Genomic DNA, 14,037 nt, shown 5'->3' with positions numbered 1-14,037 from the left:
AGTCCTAGAAAGGGCACAGTGGCACCTGTCCTGGTGGGGGGAGGGGAGGGAGACCCCCTCCCCCCACAGCTGTCGTGGCTCAAGGACAGGTGCAGCAGTGGGAAGAGCCCAGGTCTGCAGTCTTGGCTTACATGCTGGAGGAGTGACCTCGGTCATGCCCTTATGCTCCCTCTGGGGCTGTAGCTGTTGCTTCTGCCAGTTGGTGTGACGGCTGCTTCTCCAGGGCCTCCCTGCATGTGCTCAGGAAACGGGACCATGCTGCAGGCAGCCGGGACCCGGAGGATTGCTCTCCCTCTAGCACCATGCTTGGCTCCCCATGGCTTATGGCGTTTCCCACAAAAGTAAGTCACCGCTTAGGACATGAAAGACGATGCCACCCAGGTAGTAAAACAGCTGGTCCCTGGAGGCAATTCAGAAAATATCCCCCGAGCGTCCTGAGCAGAGATGAAGATGTGTTCCCCCAGGGCCAGTGAGGGAGAAGTAAGCAGGTGGGGAGGCCAGGGTCCCAGCGTGGCTGTGGCAAGCGTGTCAAAACTGAGGCCAGGCCCCTGCCCCAGCCTGGCCACGACAAACGCCGCCCTCCCCTCCCCCCCCCCCCCCCCCCCCCCCCAGTCCTGACCAGCCCTTTCCCGACTGCCCACGGCTTCAGAGGCTTCAGAATCGAGGGGCCTGAGAAAGTGCCTCAGCCTGGGGGACCTGGGCCAGAATCTGAATAAAGTGCGGATGTTCGCTAACTAACAATGTGTCACTATCGGTTCGTTAATTGTGATGGCGTGTCACTCACGGAGAAAACGGGGTGCAGAGTAATTGGCGCTCTCCGCAACTCCTCCGTAAATCTGGAACTTCTGAACTCAAGTTGGCTTTTTAAACTATGGTAGTTACTCACACACCCCGTCCCCGAGACCCCGCCCCCCACCCGGCCGGGTCCTGGACTCGCCCGGTCCCGGAGGGCCTCACCCTCCACCTGCGCCCGAGGGGGAGGAGGGAGGCCGCGCCCCCGGCCCCGCCCCCACTCCCTGGTGCTGGCGGCTCGCGGGGCTCCGCTGGCCGGCGGTGGCGGCGGCGGCTCTGGCGCAGCCTCAGCCCCTGCGCGGCTCCGCGGCTCGGTGAGTCTGGGTCCGCGGAAGGGCTGGGACGGCCCCTCTGCGCGGTGGCTCCCGGGGCGGCACTGCGCGGCAGGTGGGGCAGAGCCGCTGCGGAGCCGGCTGGACAGGTGGCGGGGAGGGGAGGCCCGGGGGTCGCGGCGACGAGGCCAGTTGCACTGCGTGTCCTGGCAGCCAAGGGCGCCGTTTCCCGCCCTCCGTTCACGCTAAGCTGGAGCCCGGGGGGGAGGGGAGTGCGGGAGGGACCCGGGACAGAGGCAGTGAGGGCTGTGGGGCGCCCGGCCCTCCGGTCAGCATCTGAGTTCCCTGGAAGTGACAAACGACAAGGGTACCGGGGCCACGTTAGGAAGGGTGTGGTTTCAAGGGTTGAGGGTTCTGTTTGTGGCAGGAGGGGTCTCACGGGTTCAGTTCTGTCTGTGTGGCAGGAAAGCCACCCTGGCACCAAGGGCAGGCTGTCACTGGAGTTCTGCGGTCCGGTCAGAAGTACCCGCTTTGCCCCTGAAATGGCTGAGGGTGGCCGGGCCACAGGGGCCACATCTCAGGGTTCGCAGTCTCCCTGGACCCCACGGGGGAAGGTGTGGGCTTTGGGGGACTGTGTGTTCACATTAAACCCAAGCCTCATTGCCACGTGCAGGGACAGCCTCTGGGAACCCTGCAGGTGAGTGGACTCGGGTTCTGCGCGTGGCCGTGGACCCAGAGCCCATGCCACCTGCCCGCAGGCCTGACCGGGGTGCTGTGTGAGATTGCGCGTCTGTGTCACTGCCACCTCGTGTGTGAGGTTGTGTAGTCGCGTGTGGCTGTATGGCAACAGTGTGTGCTCTTGTGTGGCTGTGTGAGGATGTAGTCACGCGTGACCGTGTGTAGTTGTGTCCCGGAGTGTTTGTGGGGTGGCTGTGCGTGGCTGTGTCACTCAGTGTGCGACCACGCGCGTGAACCTCTGTGTGTCTGTGTTGTGTTTGTGATTGCACTGGGAGATGCTGTCTGATTTTGTACGCGGTTGTGTGAGGCACCACGTGTGTGAACTCCTTACTAGCCTCCCGGCCTGGAGAACGGGGATGGCGGCCACTGCGGCTCGCGTGGATCGGAGAGCCAGGCCACGGCGGTCCCCAGGAGACGCGGCGGCACGCGGCCCTCGCACACAAGACGTCAGACGTAGACACTGATCTGACCGCGGTGTGTGGACTGAGGCCAGTGAAGCCCGCGGCCCATCCCGGCTTTGAGCCCCGTCCTTGACGTGCATGTGGCCTCAAGTTCACTCCGTGTGCAGGGCGGGGTTTGGAGGGTCCGCAGACAGTGTGGTGAGCGGCCTTTCACTAAGGCTGGGAACTCCTATTCGGAACAGCCTGCTCTGAGTGCGGCCTGAAGACAGAGCATCCTCCTCCCGTGATCACTGCGATCACTGCTGTGGGGGGAGAGTCTGATGCCCTGGGAGGGACTGGGAGGAACCCGGGAGGGACCGGGCAGAGGCGGGCGCTCCTCTGACCGCGGCCGGGTGAGCCCTGCCCGTCCTGGAGGGGAACAGAGGCAGAGGAAGCAGATGCCTGTGTCTGAGCGTCGTCATCCATGCGCTATAGGCAAGGTGTGTGTGGGGGCCGCCGTGTGCTTCTGGGACGCGTGACTCTTACCGAGGGGTGTGGCTGGTGCATGGGGAGCCGAGAACCCCATCTTGGAGGCTCACCTGCTGTACCTGGACAGCAGGGTCCTGGGGTGGCAGGGGCCCATTTCGCTATAGAGAAGCCACCAGCGAAGTGGGGGACATCGCTGGGATCAAAAGAACTGTGTGTGTGAGGAAGAGGAGGAGGGGAGGCAGAGAGACAGAGGCAGAGAGAGGGAGTCTCTCCAAGCCTCAGTTTCTTCATCTATAAACTGGTGGCAGGCGTGACCTTTCTGCTCGTGGCTGCTCCTCTCCTTGTCCACGTGAGTAGAGACGGGACACAGCTGTCCCCAGCTATGTATTTTAACATTCATGGCTCTAAAATTAATGCAAAGGATAATATATTCTGGGCTGCTGGCTCATACCTGGATAAGGCTTTGTTTTTCCTACTCTACCTCTTTTAATTAAAATCAATGATTTCGGGGGGGGGGGGCACCTGCTGGCTCAGTTCGGTTGAGCGTTGGACTTCGGCTCAGGTCATGATCTCACAGTTTGTGAGTTTGAGCCCCACGTCAGGCTCTCTGCTGACAGCATGGAGCCTGCTTAGGATTCTGATTCTCTCTCCCTCTCTCTCTGCCCCTCCCCCACTTGCACTCCCTCTCTCTTGCGCCCAGGTGGCTCAGTCAGTTAAGTGGCCGACTCTTGATTTCAGCTCAGGTCATGATCTCACAGTTCCTGAGTTCTAGCCCTGTGTTGGGTTCATTGCTGATGTCGGGGAGCCTATTTGGGATTCCCTCTCCCCCTCTCTCTGCCCCTTCCCTGCTCATCCTCTATCTTTCAAAATAAATAAACATTAAAAAAATTTTTTTTAACAGGATAAAATTTAAAAACATTAAAAAAAATAGAATCAATGATTTTGGAACAATCTTACTTGCAAAGATGGCATATGGCAGGAACCCGCACACCCTGCACCAGCTTCCCCTCATGTAACCACAGAGCAGAGATGCAGACCAGAAAACTCAGGTGGGCACAGCACTTGCAGCCGACCTCGGTCAGGTTTCCCAGTTTTCCCACGAATGTACTTTTTCTGTTTGGGGCTCCAGTCTGAGAGCCCCCATGGCATTTAGGACCTGCATTCATCTTACTTTTTAAATTTTCATTTTACTGATTTATTTTGAGAGTGTGTGCACACGAGCAGGGGAGGGACAGAGAGGGAGGGAGAGAGAGGATCCCAAGCAGGCTCCACACTGTCAACCCAGAGCCCAACTCAAACCCACACACTGTGAGATCATGACCCAGAGTTGGATGCCCAGCCAACGAGCCACCCAAGCGCCCCAGACCTGTGTTAACTTTAAATTATACAAGTTGTAGGTGGCTGGAGGTTTGTTTCTTGAATCTTTGAGTCTTTATCTCTTTTCCCGGGTATCACCCATGTTTATCAGCAACCCCGCCCGGCGCCCCGAGGGGTCCCCAACTCCCTGTTCCTCTGTGCATGTCACTAAAGCTAAGGGAACACATGATATCATCACTGCAAACAGTTTTCTCACAAACACCTCTTCCCATGAAAACCTAACAAAAAGTCCACAGACAGAAAGGGAAAAAAGAGGCCGAGCTTATTAAATTTCCTGTAGGCTTGCTGAGTGATTTATTTCATGGAGTGGGGGCGGCGGGCAGGGGAGGTCTCCTGGCGAGCCCGCAGAGAGGCGGGAGAAACAGGAGAGGCTGGAGGGCGGGCAAGGGGGGCCTGTTCCAGCGGCAGGCCTTGGGCCGTGCAGCCGGGCGGGATGCAAGGGGGGCCAGCATCACATGGGATCAGGGGAAAGATGGACTTTCACAGGGGGCTGGGGTGGGGTGGGGGCAGAGGGGAGGGTCGAAGCAGAGGCGAAGTCAGGGTTTTGCTGGGCAGTGAACTCCGGTGCTCTTCTGCCCTTGCAGACGCTGGATCAGCACCCCAACTGACGGGGTACAGGTGGCCACTGGGGGCGAGGGGAGATCCGCGGCAGGCACCTGGCCGCTACAGAAAGGGTGAGGGGCCTGGAAGAGGTGGAGAGAAGGGGCCGGATGGGCCCCCGACAGTAAAGCGTGGTGCCTGGAAGGGAACGGAACACCGGGCGGGGTCTGGAGCCTGCGTATAAATGAGTGAGCGGATGATGCATAGCAAATTATTCCGGATGTTAGCAGATTAAAACATTGATTAGAGGCACCTGGTAGGCTCAGTTGGGGGAGACTGTGACTCTTGATCTTGGAGTCAGGAGTTCGAGCCCCATGTTGGGGGTAAGGTTTACTGACAACAAACGTTGATCAGTTTATCATGCCACGGTTTCCGTGGGGCGGGATCTGGGGATGATTGATGCAGGTGGTCTGGGCTCAGGGCCTCTCATGATGTCGCCGTCAGGGTGTTGGCCGGGGCCGGAAGAACCGCTTCCGGGCCTGCGTCTGTGCAGTGGTGCGTGAGCATCGTCGCGGCAAGCGGCCCCCGAGACGATGCCTCTCGTGGCAGCCCTTGAAGCCTTGGTCCATTGCTCTGGCACACTGTCCTGAGGAGTGACATCCCAGCCGTTGACACCAAGCTGTGCCCCCTGGAGCCGTGAGGGGCCAGAGTGTGGGGTGAGACGGCGGTTCTCTCGGTCAGGATTGGGCTAAGAATGAAGAGAACGTCCACTTGCTCTTTCCCTGACTTCTGCTTCTCCCAAAGGGACCCATGGAAGTCCAGGCTCAGCGCCATCCTGCAGTCTACTCCCAAGGGTGCAGACTGCACAATCCAGGAGAAAACAGACACAGCAGGGGGGGTGGAAGCATCTGCCATGAGGATATAGATAAGCATGGCAGGCAGCAGGCACAGCAGATGCAAAGGCCCCGGGGCAGGATTGTGTCTTGCACGTTTGAGGAGCAGTGGGAAGGCTCCGTGGCTCTAGTGAGGGAGGAAGGAGGAACAGCTGAGGACACATGAGGGAGGATGGGTGGGACTGGGTCTCCCAGGCATTTTGCCCTGAGTGAAAGCCCCGGGGAGGATTGAGCAGAGGTGGGACATGGCCTGAGTCAGGTTTTAGCCGCTGAGGATGGAAGCCACCGGCCCTGTGATGAGGCCTGGGTGGTTCTCTGTTTAACCAAGGCAGGTACGGCACAGGTGGGCCAATGCTAGGTATGTTCTGGGGTGGGGCAGCCAGCACTTCCAGGCTGTGGAAACAGGTCATGCTGACCCTAGGAGATGTGGTCTCAGTTGATCACAGAAGGTGCTGCCTGAGGCAGGGAAGGCCGTGGGAAGCCACAGGGTTCAGTCTGGTGTGCGTCAGATCTGAGCAGCTTGCCAGTCGTTGGGCTGTGGTCACCACAAGTTTGGTGGCTTGAACCAGCTCACATTTAACACCTCTCGGTTTCTGTGGGTCTGGAATCTGGACGTGGCTGAGCTGGCCCCTGTGCTCAGGGTCACACGAGACCGTGTTCTCAACTGAAGGCCAGACTGGGCTAAGACCCACCTTCCAAACTCATTCAGGTCATGGGCGAGCATGGAGGGCCTGGTTTTGGCAGCCTGCCAGCTGGTGGCCGCCCTCTGTTCCTACAGGTCATCTGGGGGTCTCCTAGGTGGCCACATACTTCATCAAGCCAGCAAGGGGGTTGTTAGCTCCAGTCTGCCAATACAGGGTCTTACCTAATGCAATATACTCAGGACAGGGATGGCCCATTGGCTCTGCTGCGTTCCAATGGGTAGAAGCAAGCCACACAAACTCAGGGGGCGAGACTGCCCAGGGGTGTGAATACCAGGAAGGGAGGGCCCACGGGGTCACCTTGGGTCACCAGCAGGAGGCGGCTCCAGCAGCCAGCTGGACCCGAGTCCAGAATTCAGAAGAGGAGTCTGGCCAGGAGCTTGTAGAATTCAGGGATGTTATTAAAACCACAAGACTGAGTGGCGTCACTGGAGGAGGGCACCTATCTGGAGGGAGACCGTGAAAATATTCACTAAATCTTCTTGAAATGGCCTACTTTTTTAAATTAATTTTTTTTTCCTTTTTAAAAAGAAAATGTAGTCACTGCAACACAAATAGAAAATAAGAAAGGGGCACCTGGGGGGGCTCAGTCAGCTGAGTGTCTGACTTCGACTCAGGTCATAATCTTGTGGGTTGGTGAGTTCGAACCCCACATCAGGCTTGCTGCTGTCAGTGCAGAGCCTGCTTTGGATCCTCTGTCCCCCTCTCTCTCTGCTCGTCCCCCACTAGCACACTCTCTCTCAAAGTAAACAAACACTGAAAAAAAAAAAACAAACAAGAAAGAGGAGGTCACTGACAATAAATAAATACATGGGAAGAAAACCAGTATTGTCAGGTAGCTACTGCCCTTCGGGGACCAGACGAAGCAAGGCAGGCAGGACGCTCACCTCGGGCACAGAATTTGAAGGGACAAAAAAAGTCAGTGTTCATGAGAAATGATGCTGCAGTGCTATCAGGAAAACACCAATGAACGCAGAGAAATTCCCAATGAGCAAAATATCGAAGTTTCAAACCAACACAGCACCCGGCAGGGCTGGGAGTGGGGCAGAGAGAGAGATGGTCGGGGACGTGCAAAGTCCTGTCTGTGTGTGCCACATCGGTATTTGGTTGCTTGTTTTCTTGCTGTTAATGTTTATATGTTTAAAATGCTGTGTAAAAATATTTATCTTGAACTGAGGTTTGTGGGGGCACCCTTGCACTTTGCCCCTGAGGCCAGCCCCTCGATCCCTTCACCCTAGGCACTGGGCTGGGTACTCTCCCTGAAGGCTGTGCACCCACAGTTCACGCCCTTTTTGAAAACAGTCACTGACAAGAGTTAAGAGTGGCATTAGGAACATGTTGGCTCCAAGCTGAAGCTGTCCCCGGCATTGTCGGGGGGCTGGAAACAAGTTGTTCCCGCCCTGGTGTCGTGCTCAGCACCCCCTTGGGAACCCCTGAATTGCTCCAGACCCTTCCTGGTAGATGAAGACAGAGGGGGAGCAGGTGCCCAGATGTCCTGATCTCCAGGTAATGACTGAAACAGTTCCAGGTGACCTAAGACACTTGGTCACCCCAGATGGGGGTGACTTCCTCGGTGTCACCCCATCCCTGCCGAGTTGGGATGAGAGGCTGGCATTTCGCCTCCCGCCTGGGCCCGGGAACGTCGGGACAGGGGGTATGTACTCGAGCTGGATGCTAGGCAAGGCACAGGCTCAGCTTGGAGACGCTGGTGTTCACAGCTCACAATTTGGGTCTCTGTGTTCTAGGGACCCTGCCTCTTCCTTCCCTCTAACTCCGTGCACACTTCAGATCTTGGAACCGGGGTCAGTCCTTCTTGAAGCTTCTACTGGTCATTCCCATAACTGGGGACAGCAAGTCTGTGCCTACTCATTTCTCTTCTTTTGCAACTGCACTCATTCTTTAGATTTGTCTGGGGTGTTCTCATGTATCTCTCAAGCGCAGGTGGTAACTTATCCTCCTACGTTTCTTTCAAAAAAAATAATAAACTGTGCCTCATCCTGTCCAGGGCTTTCTCTTAGCTCAAGGTCACCGTGTGAGCCAGCAATCGCCTTCTTGGGTTCTCTCTTATTTCTCTTAATCGGCTATCTTCCCTCTTTGCACTCAGCTTTCGTTGTCCATTCTCTCCCAGCCCAATCTTTACAAAAAAAAACACAAAAATAAAACAAACTCTAGAAGATATTTTGTAGTCTGAGATTAAGGGCATGAAGGATCTTCTGGAACCTCCCATCCCTTTACCCTTCCCTAAGTAAACTGCCCATTTGTCTGAGACAGGTTGTCTCCATTGTATCTGAGTGAAAAGGGAAAGGGAAAGATAATCGACATAGGCAGATTCGGTTTGGGGCTGACATTTTTTTTAAGTCCTAAATGAACTTCACGTGTGGGTCCGAACCCTACTTCAATTTAGAAATACGGGTGCTTTCATGAAAAGATGCTCAACGTCGCTCCTCATCAGGGAAATACAAATCAAAACCACACTCAGATATCACCTCACGCCAGTCAGAGTGGCCAAAATGAACAAATCAGGAGACTATAGATGCTGGAGAGGATGTGGAGAGACGGGAACCCTCTTGCACTGTTGGTGGGAATGCAAACTGGTGCAGCCGCTCTGGAGAACGGTGTGGAGGTTCCTCAAAATTAAAAATAGATCTACCCTATGACCCAGCAACAGCACTGCTAGGAATTTACCCAAGGGATACAGGAGTACTGATGCATAGGGGCACTTGTACCCCAATGTTTATAGCAGTGCTTTCAACAATAGCCAAATTATGGAAAGAGCCTAAATGTCCATCAACTGATGAATGGATAAGGAAATCGTGGTTTATATACACAATGGAGTACTACGTGGCAATGAGAAAGAATGAAATAGGGCCCTTTGTAGCAACGTGGATGGAACTGGAGGTGTGATGCTAAGTGAAATAAGCCATACAGAGAAAGACAGATACCATATGGTTTCACTCTTATGTGGATCCTGAGAAACTTAACAGAAACCCATGGGGGAGGGGAAGGAAAAAAAAAAAAGAGGTTAGAGTGGGAGAGAGCCAAAGCATAAGAGACTCTTCAAAACTGAGAACAAACTGAGGGTAGTTGGGGGGTGGGAGGGAGGGGAGGGTGGGTGATGGGTATTGAGGAGGGCACCTTTTGGGATGAGCACTGGGTGTTGTATGGAAACCAATTTGACAATAAACTTCATATATTGAAAAAAAAAAAAGAAATACGGGTGCTTTGAGAAAGTTGAGTTTTAAATCGACTTGACTTTATGACTGGAAACTGGTAATTAGCCCATGATCAATCCAGCCTTCAGCTTTTGTCTCTCAATGTTACGTCATTAAGTGGAACATACAGCGATGCAAAGAGGTTGCTCCTTAGAGGTCTTTAGCCAACTTTTTGCAAAGCTAATATAGGCATACTGATAGCTCACTTGTTGGTAAAATCGTTAGCTTTTCACTGAAGCAACAAATGCCTTGTCTGTGCCAACGATTTGCACAGGCTTTACCAGGACATGAGAGCAAGGCAGAAGGTGCACGTCTGTCCTCGAGGAGTTGACAGGGGTCTAGAAGATTCTCTAACCTGCATGTGTCCATGGAGTACTTCATAATCACTTCCCAGCCAGGGAGCCCTGTTGCCTCCATGGCTTTACTCCTTCTACTCCACACCAGCGTTTACTGCACCAGCGCTGAACCCCCCTTCTGGAATCCACACTCACAAGGACAGGCACGAACTTCTGCTCCATCCATCCTTTCCGATTTCTGTTAGCGATTTTTTTTTATTGCAATAGAGTACACCCAACCTAAAACTCACCATCGTAACCATCTCTGAGCGCACAGCTCAGCGGCGTCAGGCACACGCACACTGTGGTGCAGCCACCCCCATCATCCGTGTCCAGAACTTTCCATCTCCCCACACTGAGACTCTGTCCCCATGAAACATGGACTCCCTGCCCCCTGCCCCACCCCTGGCTCCCACATCTACTCTCTGTCTCTGTGGATGGGACTCCTCTAGGGACCTCCTGTGAGTGGGGTCACGCAGGATTTGTCCGTGTCTGGCTTCTGTCCTTCTGTCCTGTGGCGCACAGTGTCCTCGGGGTCCCTCCACGTTACAGCAGGTGTCAGGATTCCTTTGGGAGAATACACATGGAATGGCTAGGAGCAAGGGCTGGTGAGGAGAGTCAGGTGAGGACCAAGACTTTGAACTTGGTGCTGAGGGTGGCAAAGAGCTACTGAAGGGCCAGGGAGTAGCGCCATTGTATGTGTGCAGACCAGGGCCTCTCTCCCTTGGCACTGTGGACATGTGGGGCATCCTGGGCTGTGAGAAGTTGAGCAGCATCTCCGACTTCCACCCCCTCAATGCCAAGAGTGCCCCTAGTCATGACAGCCGCAAACATCCCCAAACATCTGCCCACTGTCCCCTGAAGGCAAAATCACCCTGGGTGAGATCCCCTGGTCTAGGTAGCTATCTCTAGTCGTATACAAAATGGGTAGGTTGACGCAGGCCTGGAGTTAGCAAGAACACCACTAGCCCAGGGAAGGGGTGAAGGTATGGGAGCAGGAATGGGTGGGGGGGGACCCCTGGAGAGGAGGAAGGAGGTGGAGTGGCCAGATTTGGAGGTGACCAGCGAGGAAGGGAAGGAAGATGGAGAAGTGACAGAGGAAGACTGGGGGGGAGGGGGCTGGTCTAGAGCATCAGCAGATGGGAGAGGTAGTCCCCAGGACTCTGGAGAGGGAAGAGTGAGCAGGCTGGCTGGGGTAATACACTTCCCACTTGGGACAAGCTGAGCTGTGTGCAGAAGTGTCCCCTGTCCATTCCCCTCTGAAGCTCCAGAGAGACATGAACTGGAAACTTCTATGTGGGGCTTGCTGGCAGATAAATGATCACTGGTGCTGTGGACTCTCCTAGGGGCAGCACCAGAGAAGGGAGCCGTGGAGGACGGGGTGGGAGAAGGCTGACAGACAGTGACGAGAAAGGCCTCTGCAGCTTACACCTAGTTGACGTGTTTTGTTTTGTGGCTGCTTACGTGGTCCCATCAAGATGTTACCAGCAGAGGAGCCAGCTGGTGAGGACACAAAGACCTAGCGGAAGGCCCCTCTATCACTCCTGCTGCCTCTAGGAAGCCCCTAATCAGACTGGAAGAGGAGTTTAGGAGGGAGCTTCCTGGCCACAGGCCTGCTGGGGCTACGTGTCCACAAGTCTACAAAGGCCTTGGGGGAATAGGCACCCCAACACATGGGGAGGGGACAACATCTGGGACCCTGAACTCCGATGACCCTGACATTGTGTTGACCGTAGTGTGTGTCTGTCTGACCAGAGCTGAAGAGGTGGGTGAAGAGAATCTTCCTTAGTGCCCGTGTAGTAGAAGTTACTGCTCCCTGCTTTAGTGTGTCGATGAGCCATAAGCTTGGTCTTGTAAGAGAGACAAGCCCATCCTGAACGAGTTCAAGCAAAGATTGGCTCCTTTGCCTGGGCAATCCAGAAGAAGCCCTGGCCTCTGGCAGAGCTGGGTCACTCGGTCTTGTCCCCTGAAGCGTGCCCCTGGGTGTGCTCCCCCCCCCCCCCACATCTCTTCCTTCAGGGTGTTGATCTCATCCTCCTTCCTGTTGACAGTCAAGGTGGCCCCAAGCCTACCTATGGCAGTTTAGGAGCCCCACTGGGAAGAATGCTTCCCCCTATTATTGTTAGTTGAACTGTATGAAATTGATCATGTCCTGTTGTTTTTGGTCTAAAAAAAGGGCAATTTCATACAGTTCAAACTCAGGGAAGAAACTCAGTTGGCTTGCTTCAGTCATGCATGACCCCATGGAGCAATCACCGATGGGAGTGAAGAGGTGGGTATTGTGACTGGCAGGCCCGGGTTCAGTGTGGACCTGGCACCAAAGGGGGTGGGCATGAGAGTGTGACTGGTAGGTCTGGTGGCCAGGTGTGTGGGGCTCACGCCTGGGGTAAGTCTTCCCCAAAGAAAGTGATCTGGGAAGACAAAAACGATATTGCCACCCCACGTTATAAGAAATGAGAACTGAAGGGACAAGGCCGATCATTGGCCATAATTAGGCCTGAAGAGGTTTACCTTTCTGGGGGTCACAGACTACTTGGGTTGAAGCTGGAACGTGGACTTTGGTCTTCTGATGACCAGCATTCCTTCCACCTGACTGTAGAGCACCATGGGGGAAAGGCAGTTCCCATTTTCAAGGTGTTTTTCCTATGAAGATGCCTAATGTCCTGAATCAACACTCAACCCTCTCTCCTGGGTCAGCACTGCCCACAGAAAGCTTGTATTAGATTCCTGTTGCTGCTGTAACAATGTGGGCCTCCCGGAGCTACATCCAGGTGTGGGCAGGGCTGGTTCCTCCCGGGGGTCCCAAGGAGACCCATCTCTCCCCTTTTCCACATCCGTGGCCTGTGGCCGCTCTTCCATACTCACAGCCAGCAGCATGAGGTCTGCCCCTCTCTCTGCCTCCCTCTTATGAGGACCTCGTGGGGACACTGCACTTCTGAAGAACCCAGGGTCACCCCTGCCTTAGGGGCCTCGATTTGGCCCCCCTGGCAAAGTGCCTTCAACGTGCGAGGCGAGCGTGTCCAAGGTCCCGGGGACGAGGACATGGACGCCTTTGGAGCTATTCTTCCACCTACCACAGGGTCTAAGCAAAATGCCATTTCTGTGGAAGTGCCCGGGGACACTGTCAGGTTGTTTGGACCAAACAGTCCCTGCCTTTCTAAGCCTTGCTTGGTTCAAAGGCAGATTTTGTAGCCTGATTTTTATCTGCCCTCCACCAAGCCTGCCAACTGCCGGATGAGGTTTCTCAGCCCTTGGAGGAGGCCGCGTGGGGGTCGTGCCGGGGCGCGAATGCACTGGTGCAGGTCCAGCCCGGGGATCAGCGGGACTCAGAGGCGCAGCCAGCAGGCGGCCGGCTCCTCCTGAGTTTTCTTGTTTGTTCACAGAATCTGGCTCCTGGCTCTCCACATTCTGGATGTTTCTGCATCAACTGTGTCCTGCTGCTCCCCATGGTTATTGGCTTCCTCCTCACCTCCTCCAGCTGTCCGCCTCCTGTTCCAGTTTGTGGCCTATGTACCTCCTTGCTTGCTCTCTCTCCTGATCCCTCCCCTCCCTTCTTCTTTCTTTTCCTTTCTTCCTCCTCCCTCCTTCCCTTCCTCTCTTTCAGTAATACACACAAGACACCTTAACCATGTCTAAGTACACAGCTCACTGACATTAAGCACATTCACATCGTTGTGAATGTTGTCTGCCACCCCACCATCCGTCTCCAGAACTTTCCATCTCCCCAAACTGAGGCTATGTCCCCATGAAGCACTGACTCCTCACCCCCCTGCCCTAGCCCTGGCTCCCACCATCTACTCTCTGTCTCTGTGAACAGGACTCCTCTAGGGACCTCCTTTATGAGTGGGGTCGTGCAAGATGTGTCCTTCTGTGTCTGGCTTCGGTCCCTGCACACAGCGTCCTCAGGGTCCATCCACATGGTGGCAGGTGGCAGGATGCCTTCCTTCCTGAGGCTGAACAAGAATATTCCAGCGTGTGGGTGGATACATTGTGTTTGTCTTTGACCCACCGATGGACACTTGGGGTGTTTCCACCTCTTGGCCATTGTGGATGATGCTGCTGTGAACACAGATACATTAGAGCTTCACGACCCCGCTTTCAGGTTCTTTGGGTGTATACCTGGGAATGGCATTGCTGGGTCCTGTGGTCATTCTATGTGATAATTTTATGCAATTCATATGGTAATTGTATTTCATTGTTTGAGGAGCCACCAAGCTGTTTTCCACAGTGGCCACCCCATTTTCCATTCCCACCAGCCATGCACAAGTCTTCTGACTTCACATCCTCGCCAACTCTTGTTATTGTCTG

At 54.8% G+C, this 14,037-nt stretch overlaps 1 protein-coding gene and 1 long non-coding RNA gene across 2 annotated transcripts in view; one reads left to right on the top strand and one right to left on the bottom strand.

Moving 5' to 3' along the window:
• Positions 1-1,017: 1,017 nt before the first annotated feature.
• The window catches only part of TMPRSS9 (transmembrane serine protease 9), a 49,668-nt gene continuing 36,648 nt past the window's right edge, over positions 1,018-14,037 (top strand). Inside the window, exon 1 of the mRNA XM_058728435.1 lies at positions 1,018-1,106. The gene's annotated coding sequence lies outside the window, so the exon portion shown is untranslated. The remainder of the gene's footprint in view (positions 1,107-14,037) is intronic.
• LOC131510860 (uncharacterized) lies at positions 4,872-11,356 on the bottom strand. Its single transcript, XR_009261218.1, has 2 exons — positions 10,152-11,356; positions 4,872-8,316 (listed from the first exon to the last, which is right to left on the bottom strand). It is a non-coding gene; the product is annotated as an uncharacterized LOC131510860 (long non-coding RNA).

Source organism: Neofelis nebulosa, chromosome 4 (assembly GCF_028018385.1).
Source record: "Neofelis nebulosa isolate mNeoNeb1 chromosome 4, mNeoNeb1.pri, whole genome shotgun sequence".
In the NCBI taxonomy this organism is placed as follows: Eukaryota; Metazoa; Chordata; class Mammalia; order Carnivora; family Felidae; genus Neofelis; species Neofelis nebulosa.
This window is presented reverse-complemented; position numbering and strand designations above follow the sequence as displayed.